Source organism: Lepisma saccharinum, chromosome 23 (assembly GCF_977018435.1).
Source record: "Lepisma saccharinum chromosome 23, izLepSacc3.1, whole genome shotgun sequence".
NCBI lineage: Eukaryota > Metazoa > Arthropoda > Insecta > Zygentoma > Lepismatidae > Lepisma > Lepisma saccharinum.
The window spans coordinates 36,984,187-36,997,951 of NC_139251.1; the positions used below are offsets into that span (position 1 = coordinate 36,984,187).

General features: G+C 38.8%; 1 long non-coding RNA gene across 3 annotated transcripts in view; it reads right to left on the reverse strand.

Annotated features, from left to right (window-relative positions):
- The window catches only part of LOC146005188 (uncharacterized), a 431,331-nt gene that overhangs the window by 259,747 nt on the left and 157,819 nt on the right, over window positions 1-13,765 (reverse strand). For all 3 annotated transcript variants that reach the window (XR_014443992.1, XR_014443993.1, XR_014443991.1), the window contains exon 2: window positions 6,779-6,828. This is a non-coding gene — a long non-coding RNA (uncharacterized LOC146005188). The remainder of the gene's footprint in view (window positions 1-6,778; window positions 6,829-13,765) is intronic.

Here is a 13,765-nt window from a genome sequence, read left to right on the forward strand (position 1 = left end):
TTTATCTGGAAGAAATGCCTTTAGCATTAAATGAAATGATAATTTTTGCATTACGGGATCTCCACAAGTGTGTATGCGTCACAGAAAGCATACAGGGAGTCCACCAAAGATGTGACGCATCTAAAATATTTATTTAAACTGACTGTTTTGAAGAAGAGATAAACATGAATGTTGGAATAAGGAAAGTAAAATCTCGGTGTGCCCAACCTAGAATATATCTCGTGGGTTAAGATTGAAATAAACAATATTTTATGTATCCAAATGCATTATGCTTCTCTCGATGATGTTTTGGGAGGAGGGCAGAAAGTGCCTTGATCTTCCCCTCAAAGATCAGCTCTTATGAATCAGAATATGAATTCTTGGATGAATCTGGAAGCAGGCATACTATTTAGTGTTCAGCTTCTATCTATAGATGTAACTTCTCTAATCTGGGAAAATCTAAATATGACGTCATAACGTTAACTTTCGGTTTATAACTTTGAATACACACAATGCATATTTGTTTTATAAAAACACATGATTTGTAATAAAATGTATAGCTTTGTAACAATTTTACCTTTAAAATTTCGCACCTAATGGATTTCAAGCACAACAGTGATGGCAAAATCACGCTTTCAATAGGTTTGACTCAGAATAATCACCAACTATATGCACAATGGTGATTGCAACGTTATCTATAGCTCAAATATTAAAAGGCGATAAAATGAGCTTAGAAATTTCCATCCTGTTTGCTTATGCGATCCACATTATTCTGAATTATGGCTGAAGTTCAAACTGATCAATTTCATTATGTACACCCTGTACGCAATCATTTCAATTAATGAAATAGAACCGCAATTCGATATTTACTTGCGTGGGATACTTGATACACATTGTTAGAAATTAAAGAAACTTGTTCAGATCCAATCACTTTGTGAAATGGACAAGTGGGCCTTTATTAATGGAAGTGCCCATCCTGGGACTATCATCAAATGACATAAAACAATGCACAGAGCTTTGAATGTATTCCAGTCGCGCACAAGGATAGAGTTTATTTGAGGACAGGAAGAATCGAGTTTGTGTGTGCACATTCTTTAAAACATTGATTGCGCTCGAACACGCGATGCATTAAATCATTTAGGAATCGACCCAGAAGAGTTATTCATGAAGACCACTTGCAAAAAGATTTCTCAACATAGAAACGAGGAGTGCGTTCATAGATGGCGCCCCTACAAAATGTTACGAAAATGGGATGATTTTTATGTTGGAGTAGCTGCAGAAGATCAACTCTATTAGAAGAAATGAGTTTCGCTCATGTGCCATCATTGACTTGTATGTGAAGTTGTTAGTGTAGTAACAATATGAATGCTCTTGTAAGTTCGCCAAGAATTCTTTTGTTGAAAAAATAGTGTGTAGATGGCATTTGTTCAATTGAGTTGGTTCTACAGGGGTTAGACTGGCCTTTTGTGCACTCTTTTTCAGACTCGAGTGGAATTCTTTTCCCGTAAGGTTGTTGAGTCAAGATCATGTGTCGGAAATACCCAGATGCGGTATACATGCTTCTCTATTTTAAGGCTAGGAAAACCTATGCAATTTTCATTGCACCAGGCACACATTCCCGATCTCTGACTATTGATTCATCTACCACCGAACATCAGCATTTGAATCTTTCTCATGTTCAGACGTTTTACACACAGAAAAGTAAATTTATCAGTTGAAACAAAAATGAATCGGTTGAAACAAAAAAATCAGCAGTTGAAACAAAATGCATAAGTTGAAACAAAAATTTCCATACAGTCTGTAGCCGAGATCAAATGTTTGAGTGCATCATGGAGAAAGATGCATGAAAAATTCATCAACCCATGCATTAAAGTGCATCTCGACAGAAATATTCACTTGCATCATATGATGAACTTTGCCGTATACGATATACATAAATGCATTAAACTGTAACCTGATTCTTCGCAGAGGTCATAAAACACTTTAACGCATCAAATTTGATGCATTTTGTATTCTGTCCGCACCGACTAGACTGAATGAGAGAAAAGAAGGAGAAGAAGAAGAAAGAGAGAGGTAAGGAGAAACATGATTGTGTGTGAGAGAGAGAAAAGATAAAGAAGGAGAAAGAGGATGAGATAGGAGATAAAAGAGAGTGAAAAAAGAGAAAAGAAGAGAGAAATTTAGAGAGAGATAGATTTAACTAGCGAAGTTAGTCTACAGCTGGCAGCGAAATTGGATTCAACGAAGGAGAACAAGGCAGTCTTTTATTGAGAAATCCCTTAGGTATCCTTGGATATCTGTATGTTCAGTAATAACTAGTGTATTTAAAATGTAAGGCATTTTGTTGAAAATACAATAGATCTGGAATGTGAAGGAAATTTATGCCTCGCAATTAGTTCGTATATCCGTCTATCATTCTCTACAAATTTCCGCTTCGCATCAGTTTAAAACAATATGTAACTCACTATTCCACCAAAACTTTCGTCAATGATGCACACGACAGGAAGAGTTTCATATTTCACATCACCGTTGCCAGAACACGCCCAACTTTCATACCGACAGAGTAAAATTTGAAAAAAGTGGAAGAAAAAAACTGCTTCAAAGCTCTGTTCACCGTCGTTAATATTCCCGGGCGGAAGTGGGGTCCACGGGAAGCGAGATTGCGGCGGTCCTATCTTACTTTGCAATTCATCCAGAGTGAGTGATTTAGCTTCACCAAGTGACAAGTTGCTAATGTCATTGTCTACGGAGCATAATCTCGTCACAAATCAAATTAGGTGCGGACCGGAGAACACGCTGCTGTTGCGCACCCCTTTTTAACTACCCACTCCATTCTTTTTTAGGGGAGGTGGTATTTTTTCCCAACCTTTTCGAAGTTTGCAAGCTGTATCTATAAAGCTCATTAGAGCTTCTGCAACAAGTGCACATTTGTCTCGAGGGCGCTGTGGTTTCGGATAGAATTTTTGTTATGCGTGCTGACAGTGATGTACCCAAAAGAGGGGCTTCAAGGGGGGGCATAAGCGGATCACGGATTTTAGGGCAAATTCCTGTTTAATTCGCATTGAAGTAAATGAGGGACAAAAAATATTAACCATTCACGCATAGTGGCCATGTTTTTGGTTATTTTCACTGTTTTAAGTAGCTAAAATTACTTTAGTGTATTATCTTTTCTAAAAGTGAGGGTGTTGGGGGCATTCCATGTCAAAGTGCCAGTGAATCTCAATTTTTTAAAAGAAATGAAATGCTGTAACTTAATTCTTTTTGAGTAAGCAATCTAGACTTGTCACTTGGATAACAATTATTATACATATTATAATACATATATAAAATATTATACATACTTAAGTTAGAAGATAGATTTTATATATTTTATGTGATTTACTTTTGTTTTGTATTGTGTCCCACCCGTGACACCGAGAAACAATTAATTTCTTCTTTAACTGTTACATTTTCCCCCCTCGACTGCACTAGAGAATTCAAATGCCAATTAGCTTCCCTCTTTGTCTTAAATAACTTAGTTTTAAAGATTTGAAAAATTCACAGAAATTAAAATAAATTGTTATTAAGTAAGGAGGCAGTGTTCTATCTGTTCCACCCGTGAAACAAAATTGTTCACTTGTAGCTATACATCTGGGAAATAATTTTAAGTATAGTTATGTTTAATGAACAGTAATTGGTTTCACAATTTATTACAGAGAAACTAAGAAAAAATGTTGCTTAACTGTCAGTAGAATAGTTACTTTACATGTCAAAAATGTACTCTAGGCAATGACAATGAAATATCCCAAGTGATGACAACATATTTAGATTTCAGCACATTAGAGAAGCAACCTATAGATAAAAGCTGAACACTAAAACTTAAAGGATGTAGGACTTCCAGGAGAACCCAACAATTCATGTTCTGCTTCATAGGCTGACATTTGAGGGGAGGGTCAAGACACTTTACGCCCTCCTCCCAAAAAAATCCTCAAGAGAAATATAGTGTATTTACATGTAAACAATAACGTACATAATCTAAGTATAGACATGGAGATCCCAGTTTACTCAAATACGTAGTATTATTTCTGTTCATTTCTTAAATAGCCAATTTTCAATGAATACTTTAAATGAGTCACATTTACAATAGACTTCCTGTATGCTTTATTTATCATACACACATTTGTGGAGTCTCCTTAATGGTATAGTTTTTAGCTCAGCTAAAGCTAAAAGCACTCACTATTTCTAAACAAATCTGAACAACGGATAAACATTAATAAAGTAGAAACTAGTTTCCCCTGCCATCTACCGGGAAAATTTTCTAGTCTACTTTTTCAAGATGTACAGATATCAAACAAGACTATTTGATTTTCTAACCACAGAGGACGCTAGGTTGTTTCGTGCCGATTTGCGTGCACCACTTATTTGTGTTTTGGACTTCGTGTACGCACTATTCAAGCGCGCCCGCACGGGAGGGGGCATGAGGGGCACTCTCCCTGTTCGAATGGTGAAATTTTAGAGATACTTTATAACAAAAAATATTGATTTCTGTGACTTACAGGTCGTAAGTTACAGCAATTATTATTATTATCATTATTGTTATTATTTTCCAGGACCCATCGGCACGTAAAAACATGGAGCAGAGGTACCATGAAGGACAGTAGATGAAGTGGTCTCCGACTGATTGATATCTGTTCATTGTGAAAAAGTACAAATATAAAAATAACTGTGATAGGCTAGATGTTTATTGAAAGGAAGAAATGCGAATCCAGTTTCTATCTAAATACTAGACTCGTGTCTGAACTTGAATACAACGCCAAAGTATTTTCAATTCAAATTGAATTGATTTGTAAAGTAGTAGTAGTAGTGGTAACTCATAATAATAAGTATTATTGATATAAAAATAGCAACAATAATAAACGTTTCTATGACTGCCCCCCTGAGAAAATTCCCATGGGCGCCCTTGGGCTCTGACATTGGAAGGGAGGGTCGAGACACTTGCTGCCTTCCTCCCAAAAATTCCTCAAGAGAAATATAGTGTATTTACATATAAACAATAATGTACATAAAATTTTGTACGTTACGATCTTAATCGTGAGGATTTAATCTAGCTTGAAAGAAGTAATGTCAATTTTCTCAAATTTTGTTCCTGTTCATTTTTTAAATAGCCAATTTTCGATAAATACTTTGAATGACTCACATTTATAGTAGACTTCCTGTATGATTTCTTTATTGCACACATATTTGTGGAGATACGTTTAATGGAGTCATTTTTATGTAAACTTAAGCCAAAGGTACTATTTCTAAGCAAATCTAAACAACGGATAAAAATTAACAAAATTGAAACTTGTTTCCCACGCCATCTACCGGGAAAATTTTATAGCTTACTTTTTCACGATGCATAGATATCAAACAAGATCTTTATTTATGTAATATCCATATTTACATTTCCAGCCCCCCCGAAAAAGAATCCTAAGTACTCTAGTGATTGATACCAAGGTGGTTTGTTTGTTTGCAGTCCTCCGTGGCGAAGTGGTTAGCACAGCGCGCTACGACGCCAGGGTTCAAATCTCTGCCTGGGTATGTTTTTTTTTTCAGACGTTATTTCATTACTTTTATCATGTTCGGGATGTGCTAAAAATGACAAAGGCGATGTAATTAAACCAAACCAATCAATCGAAACCGAGGTTGTTTCGTTGATTTGATTTTTGTTGTTCAGTACCTGTTTTCTGCCACTTTTGGCTAATCGCGACGGTTGTCGGCAAAGTTCTTTGGTGCCGATTTGTAGGTGTTAGGATTTTGGACTTCGTGTGAACGCCAGTCGTCCCATTGTTGTTTTATTGCTTAATTTCACCGTAGGAAGTAAGTAACTGCCTCCCCGCTGGTGTAGTGGTCTCGTCGTTGCCTTGTAATCAAGGGTTCCCGGGTTCGATACCCGCTTGAGGCGCATAGTAGTTCGGATCCCACTTCAAACTGTAGGTCCAGTCCCGATTAGCCTTACTGTGCATAAAGCGGACTTAAAACACCAACTCAATCAATGAATCAAAAACCTAGGAAGTTAGTTAAGTGGGGGTGATGTAAGCGCGTGTTCAGTTTACTAATTAAGGAAACGCATTAGATGTGACGTCATGGAACGCCATCTTACTACGTAATGACAAAGGAGCACCTGATAGCGTAAAAGAAAGGACTGTCTGACAATACCGGCTTACGCGACGGGGAGTAGATTCCTCTGAATCATTATTCCGAGACAGCGAATGCAATCCGAAGCGACAAGGACAAGAAGAAACATGAGATCGTGGAGTAATTACTTGAGGAAGGCAAACAGAGAGATTGATGAACGCAGAGAGTCGACAGGAGTGGAGGATGTTTACAGAAAAACGATCACCCCTTTAAGGAAAGATGGGAGGGAAAATTCCACGAAGTTCTCTCCGGGTTATTTTGTTGTTTCCACTTGTCACATGTTCCTCTGGGGGTGGTAATTTTGCAAATAGATGATGGAAACAATTCGCTTCCCGAAGAGACGACGCTGAGACGCTTCCGGGTTCAGTAATCTGGAAATTACTGTTTGCCGTTACCACTAGAGATCCTGTTTAAACAAGGAAATCTGTTTGTTTCATTATTCCTCTTTGTCGTTTCTTGTAAAAACAACTAGCGCGGGAAACTATCATGTTGTTGGTAGAGGGTACTTTGGAAGTTTATAGACATGGGCACTTAGACAGCAAGCATCCCTTTTGAGTCCTTAAGTAGAGTACTTTCTACGCAGCCCAAATTTCGGAAGATAAAATGCATTCATCATTAGCAGATGAGACAGAAAAAAACTTACCTCAATAGATGGTCAAACTCTGGAATACCTATGGAATGTTGATGCGACACCTGAAAAAATGAAGAAAATATTCTGTGGTGAACGATGAATTATACGAATACTTACAAGTTTACAAAAATGAGTAGCGAATTTCCAAAAATTACACTCGTAAAATGTGTTTACTTTTTCACACCATGTAAATCTTTACACTTAAATAAAACATAAATACAATTAAATTAAAATCTTGTCCAAGTGTTCTTTCACTTTAATATGAACTCTTATTTTCCTTCTGTCTTAAATACTTCCATACAAGACAGTACTTTTGCCTGAAGTATTATATGGATGTGAAACTTGGTCCCTTACATTAAAAGAGGAACAAAAATTAAGAGTATTTGAAAATAAAATTCTTAGGAAAATATTTGGACCTAAAAGGGATGAGGAGACAGGTGAGTGGAGAAGGTTACATAATTTAGAACAACATAATTGGTATTCATGTCCAGATATTATTAGAATGATTAATTCAAGAAGACAGGTGGGCAGGCCATGTGGCACGAATGGGTGAGGAAACCTGATGGTAAGAGACCAGTGGGAAGGTCAAAACGAAGCTGGAGAGATGACGTTGAGATGGACCTAAAGGAAATCTTGCCCAGGATAGGGACAGACGGCAGGCTTGTGTTGCTGCAGCCATAAACCTTCGGGTTTAAGAAGGCTACAGAGTTAGTTATTTATCATTACGCCATTTTGAGATACATTTCACCCACATTACATAACGTCCTGTAAGAGAGAAAGGCATAAAGTTGCTCTAACAATGATAAATGCATCTCGACTTGCATGCAAGCGAAAGTTCGGGAATTCTTTCTCAGGTTGAATGGGCCGGAAGAAGAATTAGAGAAAAAGGCCAGTCCTTTTTAACAGTTAGAGGTACGTGAGAGTAGGATAATCGAGGCTTTCAATGTTGCTAATCGCTTGAAGAGGCACAATCTTGCTAAACTTCCATGAAGATCGACGGAGATGAAAAGCAATTACACAGTCCATTAAAACTTGTTGAAAACATCAAGATTTGGTACCACTTGGAAAGTTGCCAGGCCAAAAAGAAAGACAGGAAAAGTGGAAAGACGAAACAGGAACAACAAGACGAGAAAAGTAAAATGTAGGCTTTAATGTGTCGGTAACATCAAAGAAACTTATCCGAAATCATGATTACACCTTTCAAAATAGAAGAAGCCTGTAAAAACATACGAGTAAAGGTACCCCTCTGCGTGTACACACATGCCATGAAGGCATATGGGCTGATGTGGAGGTATAGAGCTCCACAAATTCTTGATCTCGGCCATAGTTGGGATGGTGTGATAAGCATCACGCCCGGGCCTCTATACTTCCCAGGGTTGCCCCCAGGTACCCATTTATAGGATGCTGGGTGGGCCTTAGAGCAGAAACAGGTAATGACTGGAAAAAATCCTAGTCCAGATCAGGGTTAAATGGTAGAGCAGCCACAGGGTGAACTTCGCTCACGAATAAATAATTTGTAATTCAATTTCTAATCAGATGAAGCGTGTAAATATTTTTTCAGTCAATATTCAGCAGTCGCTGTGGTTGATTATTTAAAGTCATAGGGAACTAAGGGTCCTGGGTTTGAATCCTAGGAAAGACATGCATGAATCACATTGCATGTAACGTTATCTATTTCATCAGTTACAATCTGTTCATGAAATCTCCGGATCTGACTTGGTTCATTTTACTTTGATTATCTGCAACTATTTACTGATTAGGATGAGTGATGATATGATGGAATTGATGAAGCGACACTCACAATGAACACCCTTGCCAAGGCCAGGATTCAAACCCGAAACAATCATTGCATCGAGTCCCGCAAGGAAGTTACGTGCTTGGTAGAACTAGTCCACGATCGAGGAGACTGTGGCATCAATCACCGTGGGTTTGATCGTGGAGTGAATTAGACTTGATTTTGTGAAAGCCACTCACGGTACCCATGTAGAAGTTTATTAATAATGATAATTATGTTCACTAAAGATTCCTTGAGTCAATGAATGTAATTCCATGTCTGTTTTTTCCGAGAAACTTTTTACAGTAAAGATATTTTGATCTATTATGGGGTGAATAATATATGGACACCCTGTATATAATTAACTACAAAAATCACAGCAACGGGTGTGGCTGAAAGGGAAAACATGATAAGAAATATATAAACTGCTACATTGGCGAGAGGGGGGGGGGGGAGTTGTTTTTTTTCCCCCAGAGGACAAATCCAATGGAAGCTCGTGCAACTGATGTCTGGGGAATAGAGGGTGACACACACTTGCATTGGTTCACGCACGAATGGATGCCAATTAGAAATGATGTCCTCTCAAATCACGCACCGCCGGGTCAAAGTTTTTGCGTGACCAATTAGAGAAGCCGACAGCCGCTCGTCGAAATGACGGTTTTATGTCCGTGTTATCATTCGACCAGCGACCTTGCTATAACACACACACGAAACCGTTCGTCCGGAAGCCGGAAGGGAGGGTGTAATGGGATCCGTAGTTTTATGCGTGGACGAAACTGGATCAGCAGGTTTGTTACGCATTGCGTTTGTAGGGATGGCGCAAGAAAAACGCATAAAATTCGGCAGTTAAATCGTTGTGCCATTAGGATGACCCTCACAGACACCAGATATTTATATCATCCACACTCAAGGGCCACTTTTAATAGGATCACAATAATGGCGTCCCGTGGCAACGTTTGTAAAGGGGAAGGAAATGGGGGGAAAGGGGAATCAAAACATTTTTGAAGTGGGATTTATTGATGCCATTGTTATTTGTCATCCCAGGATAGAAATATTTAAGAGGAGAGAGAGATATAGAGAGGGGGGGCTTCTATGGCAGAGTGGTTACCACAGCGCGCCACAAAGCCAGGGATCTTGGGTTCGAAGCCTGGCCAGGGCATGGGTGTCTTTTGTGAATATCAAATCATCAATTTCATCATATTATCGCTCATCGCAGTGATTAGCCAGAAGTGGCAGAAAAGCAACGGTAAATAACAAATTAAATGAAATAAATGAAAATCAGAGAGAGAGAGAGACTGAACGTTTGCTTTGAGCGGGGGGATAGGAAATCGAAACTCTTTTCGTAGCAAATAACACACATTTTATAACATTAAAAGTTGTATTTAGCTTAAGAATGAGCTTACTGCTTTCGTTCAAGCTAAATAGGATTTTGAGCTTTTTACAAAACCTGATTTGCCGTATAAAGCAGTAAAGAAAATAACATTATACAAACTTTTATTTCTGAAGTTCTAATTAACATTAAACAATTATGAGGAGGTCCTTGGTAAGTCTCCTTCACATGATTTATACTGAAAGATTCAGATACAGGAATTTACGGAGAGTGTCCCGATTGTATCGGTGAAGATTCAAAAATGTAACCATACTTAAAGACTAACACAAGATAGAAGCTAATATAGCACATTGAGAAATATTACTCACGGTTGTATAGTTCAGCGCTGTACTTATAACTTTGTAATGATCGACGCTAAAAAGGCCATATATTTGAGAGCTCTCAACACTTAAAGAAGACTCGCTATCAAAATCACTGAGCACTTAATATTCTTCAACTTCTGCTTAGCACTTCCACTTCATTCCTCCTGTCTGTATCCTTAAAAAGTTGCGGTGGAATGTAGAAGCCACCTCTCGCCGATTCATAACACTACAAGTCTTTTCATATTTCAAGCTACGAGTTCACCATTCGTGTTCTCTTTTAGGCTCGAACTATTTATGCACTTTTGTGTTTCGCGGTGACGAAATCTAAAAAAATGTCAACAGCTCGAACGACTGCAAACTTTTCGCGTTTTTCCAGCAACGCGCCCGTGGACATCAACCACAAAGACCAGACGCTGTAACTCTCTCTCGCCGACTGTTGCAACAAAACCCGCACTCGAAATTCACGAGCGCTTATTTTCTATTGTCTTTGGGACTCAGTCTATTATTTAAGAGGGGAGTGAAGCAATCATCTTTCATCCTCATTCGTTCCGAAGTGTAAGTCATACATGAAGCAAGTTATAATTTTTTTGTAATGACGATTTATAAAGAGTTGAAATTAACAAATAATGCCAAAAATCATTATGTGAAGTTGTTGCAGTACATGACTCCGCATTACTTTCGTACACGGAATTTAAATTGCTGTACATGTGCTAATAAAATCTTGACAGTTTAGGGAACTTTCCGTCGACCTTTACTGAAAAACGGACAAAGAAATGAAGAAGTTGAAACAGTGCCATCTCTGCTCAGAAAATCAAACTATGAGAGAAAGAACAGAAGAAAGGAAATCTGAGACTAAAATAATATTATATTTGTGTATATCGATAGTTATTGTTCTTGTCTACTCTTACGGCGGGCGCTCTACAAGCTGGCAAGGGAAGTGGGGAGCGGGGAAAACGCAGCAGACCAACCGGACAACAGCGGTGGCGGGAGGAGGTGCTCCATGTACCTCGTTCTACAGGCTGCTGTTTGTCCTATCGCGTTCGATTGTTCGATTCCCCGCTCCCCACTTTCCTTGTCAGCATGTAGAACGTCCGCCGTAAGACTGGAAAAGAGCTATAATCGCAACGAGGGAGTGATTTGAAATGGAAGAGAAGAACAAACGCATTAACACATTCATGCTATGTCCGGGACTCGATCCCCGAACCTTTTGGGGGAAGGAAGGTATGAATACCCTGTCCCAACTATCTATGAAGCAGGCGAACGGAAACAAGTCTCTGGGCAAGTAGTGACGCGAGACGGCTCCACCAATGAACACGTCAGAGGGAAGGGTGTTATCAGCCTTCTCAGCAGACATACGAGAAGAATGGAAAGAATGCTATAAATTCACATTCTTCTCCGATATCCTTCATTCTCCATTTCAATCAACTTCGAAGACTACTAATTTTTTGAATTACATATGCAGCAAGCGTGTTATTTTGCGAACGAAGTTGCAAATTTAAAACCTTCATCGACTATCTTGTTAAGGATACAGTTTCAGCAATATTTCAAGCATTAATGGGGACCCTTTTGTTCACTCTGTACATTTGCTCTCTTGAATGTAGTCAGTCTAATTTTGGAATGCTCTCAATAGAGGGGAAGCAAATTATACCTCGCAGAGACAGCCTCGTTAACGACAGGAGGCTTCTCATTACTTTCTTTTCTACTGACTTCTGGTTCTCTAAAGCAATCAATATGGGAAGCGAGAAGATAGGTAAAAAAGATATATATATATATATATATATATATATATATATATATATATATATATAGAGAGAGAGAGAGAGAGAGGCGGAATGAGAAAGAGAGATACATGGAAAGAGAGAAACAGTCAGAGAAGAGAGAGAGAGAGAGAGTAGAGATAAATAGGCAGATAGAGAGAGTTCGAGAGTACAGACAAAGATACATAGAGAGAGAGAGAGGTAGAGAAAAAGTAGAGACAGAGAAAAAAGAGATAGATAGAGAGAGGGAGAGAGTAGAGAAAGAGAGACTGAGAGAGAGAATAAAGACAGAGAGAGATAAAGAGAGAGAGAGAGTAGAGATGGAGAGTCAGAGAGAGAGAGACAGAGAGAGAGACAGAGAGTCAGAGAGAGAGAGAGAGAGAGAGAGAGAGAGAGAAGAGATGGAGAGTCAGAAAGAGAGAGAGAGAGAGAAGAGATGGAGAGTCAGAGAGAGAGAGAGAGAGAGAGAGAAGAGATGGAGAGTCAGAGAGAGAGAGAGAGAGAAGAGATGGAGAGTCAGAGAGAGAGAGAAGAGATGGAGAGTCAGAGAGAGAGAGAGAGAGAGAGAGAGAGAGAGAGAGAGAAGAGATGGAGAGAGAGAGAAGAGATGGAGAGTCAGAGAGAGAGACAGAGAGTCAGAGAGAGAGAGAGAGAAGAGATGGAGAGTCAGAGAGAGAGAGAGAGAGAGAAGAGATGGAGAGTTAGAGAGAGAGAGAAGAGATGGAGAGTTAGAGAGAGAGAGAGAGAGAGAGAGAGAGAGAGAGAGAGAAGAGATGGAGAGTTAGAGAGAGAGAGAGAAGAGATGGAGAGTTAGAGAGAGAGAGAGAGAGAGAGGGAGAGTAGAGTAGGAGAGAGAGAGAAGGAGAAAGAGAGAGAGAGTGTAGAGTAGGAGAGAGAGAGAAGGAGAAAGAGAGAGAGATAGAGTAGAGATAGAGGGACAGAGAGAGATTATGGGCATGGCTGATCTTTGTGAATGTCCCTTCATCAATTTCATCATATTATAGCTCATACTCATCGTCGTGATTAGCCAGAAATGGCATAACAGCGGCGGTAAATAACAAATTAAATGAAATAAATAAAAACCAGAGACAGAAACTAAACTTTTGCTTGAGCGGGGGGAGGGTGTTAGGAAATCATATCTTCTAGCAAATAATACAATTTTTTTATTATTGATTCATAAAGAGTTGAATTTAACTCATAATGCCAGAAATCATTTAGTGACGTTGTTACAGAACATGACTACTTGGAACAGAATCTTCTTCCACATTACTTCCGCACACGAAATTTAAATTGCTGCACATGTGTTAATAAAATCTTGACAGCTTGAGCAACACAGCGTCGATCTTTAATGAAAAAGAGACAAGGGAATGAAGAAATTAAAACAGTGTCATCTCTGCTCAGAAAAGATAACTATGAGAGAAGGAACGGAAGAAAGTAAATCGGAGACGAAAATAATATTATATTTGTATGTGTTTTCCCGGTAGTCTTACTAGCCTTACTGCGGGCGCTCTACAAGCTGACAAGGGATGTGGGGTGCGGGGAATCTATCAATATGGGAAGCGATAGGAACTAAGAAATAAACACACAAAGATAGGTAAAAAGGATAGAGTCATAGAGAGAAAAAGAGAGAAAGACAAAGAAGAGAGAGTGTGAGAGAGAAAGGATGAAATTATAGGGAGAAGGGGAGAACGCAGAGATGAAGGCTTAAATAGTAGGGTAGAGAAAGAGAGAGACATATTGATTGATTGATTGATTTGTTGTTTTAAGTCCACTTTA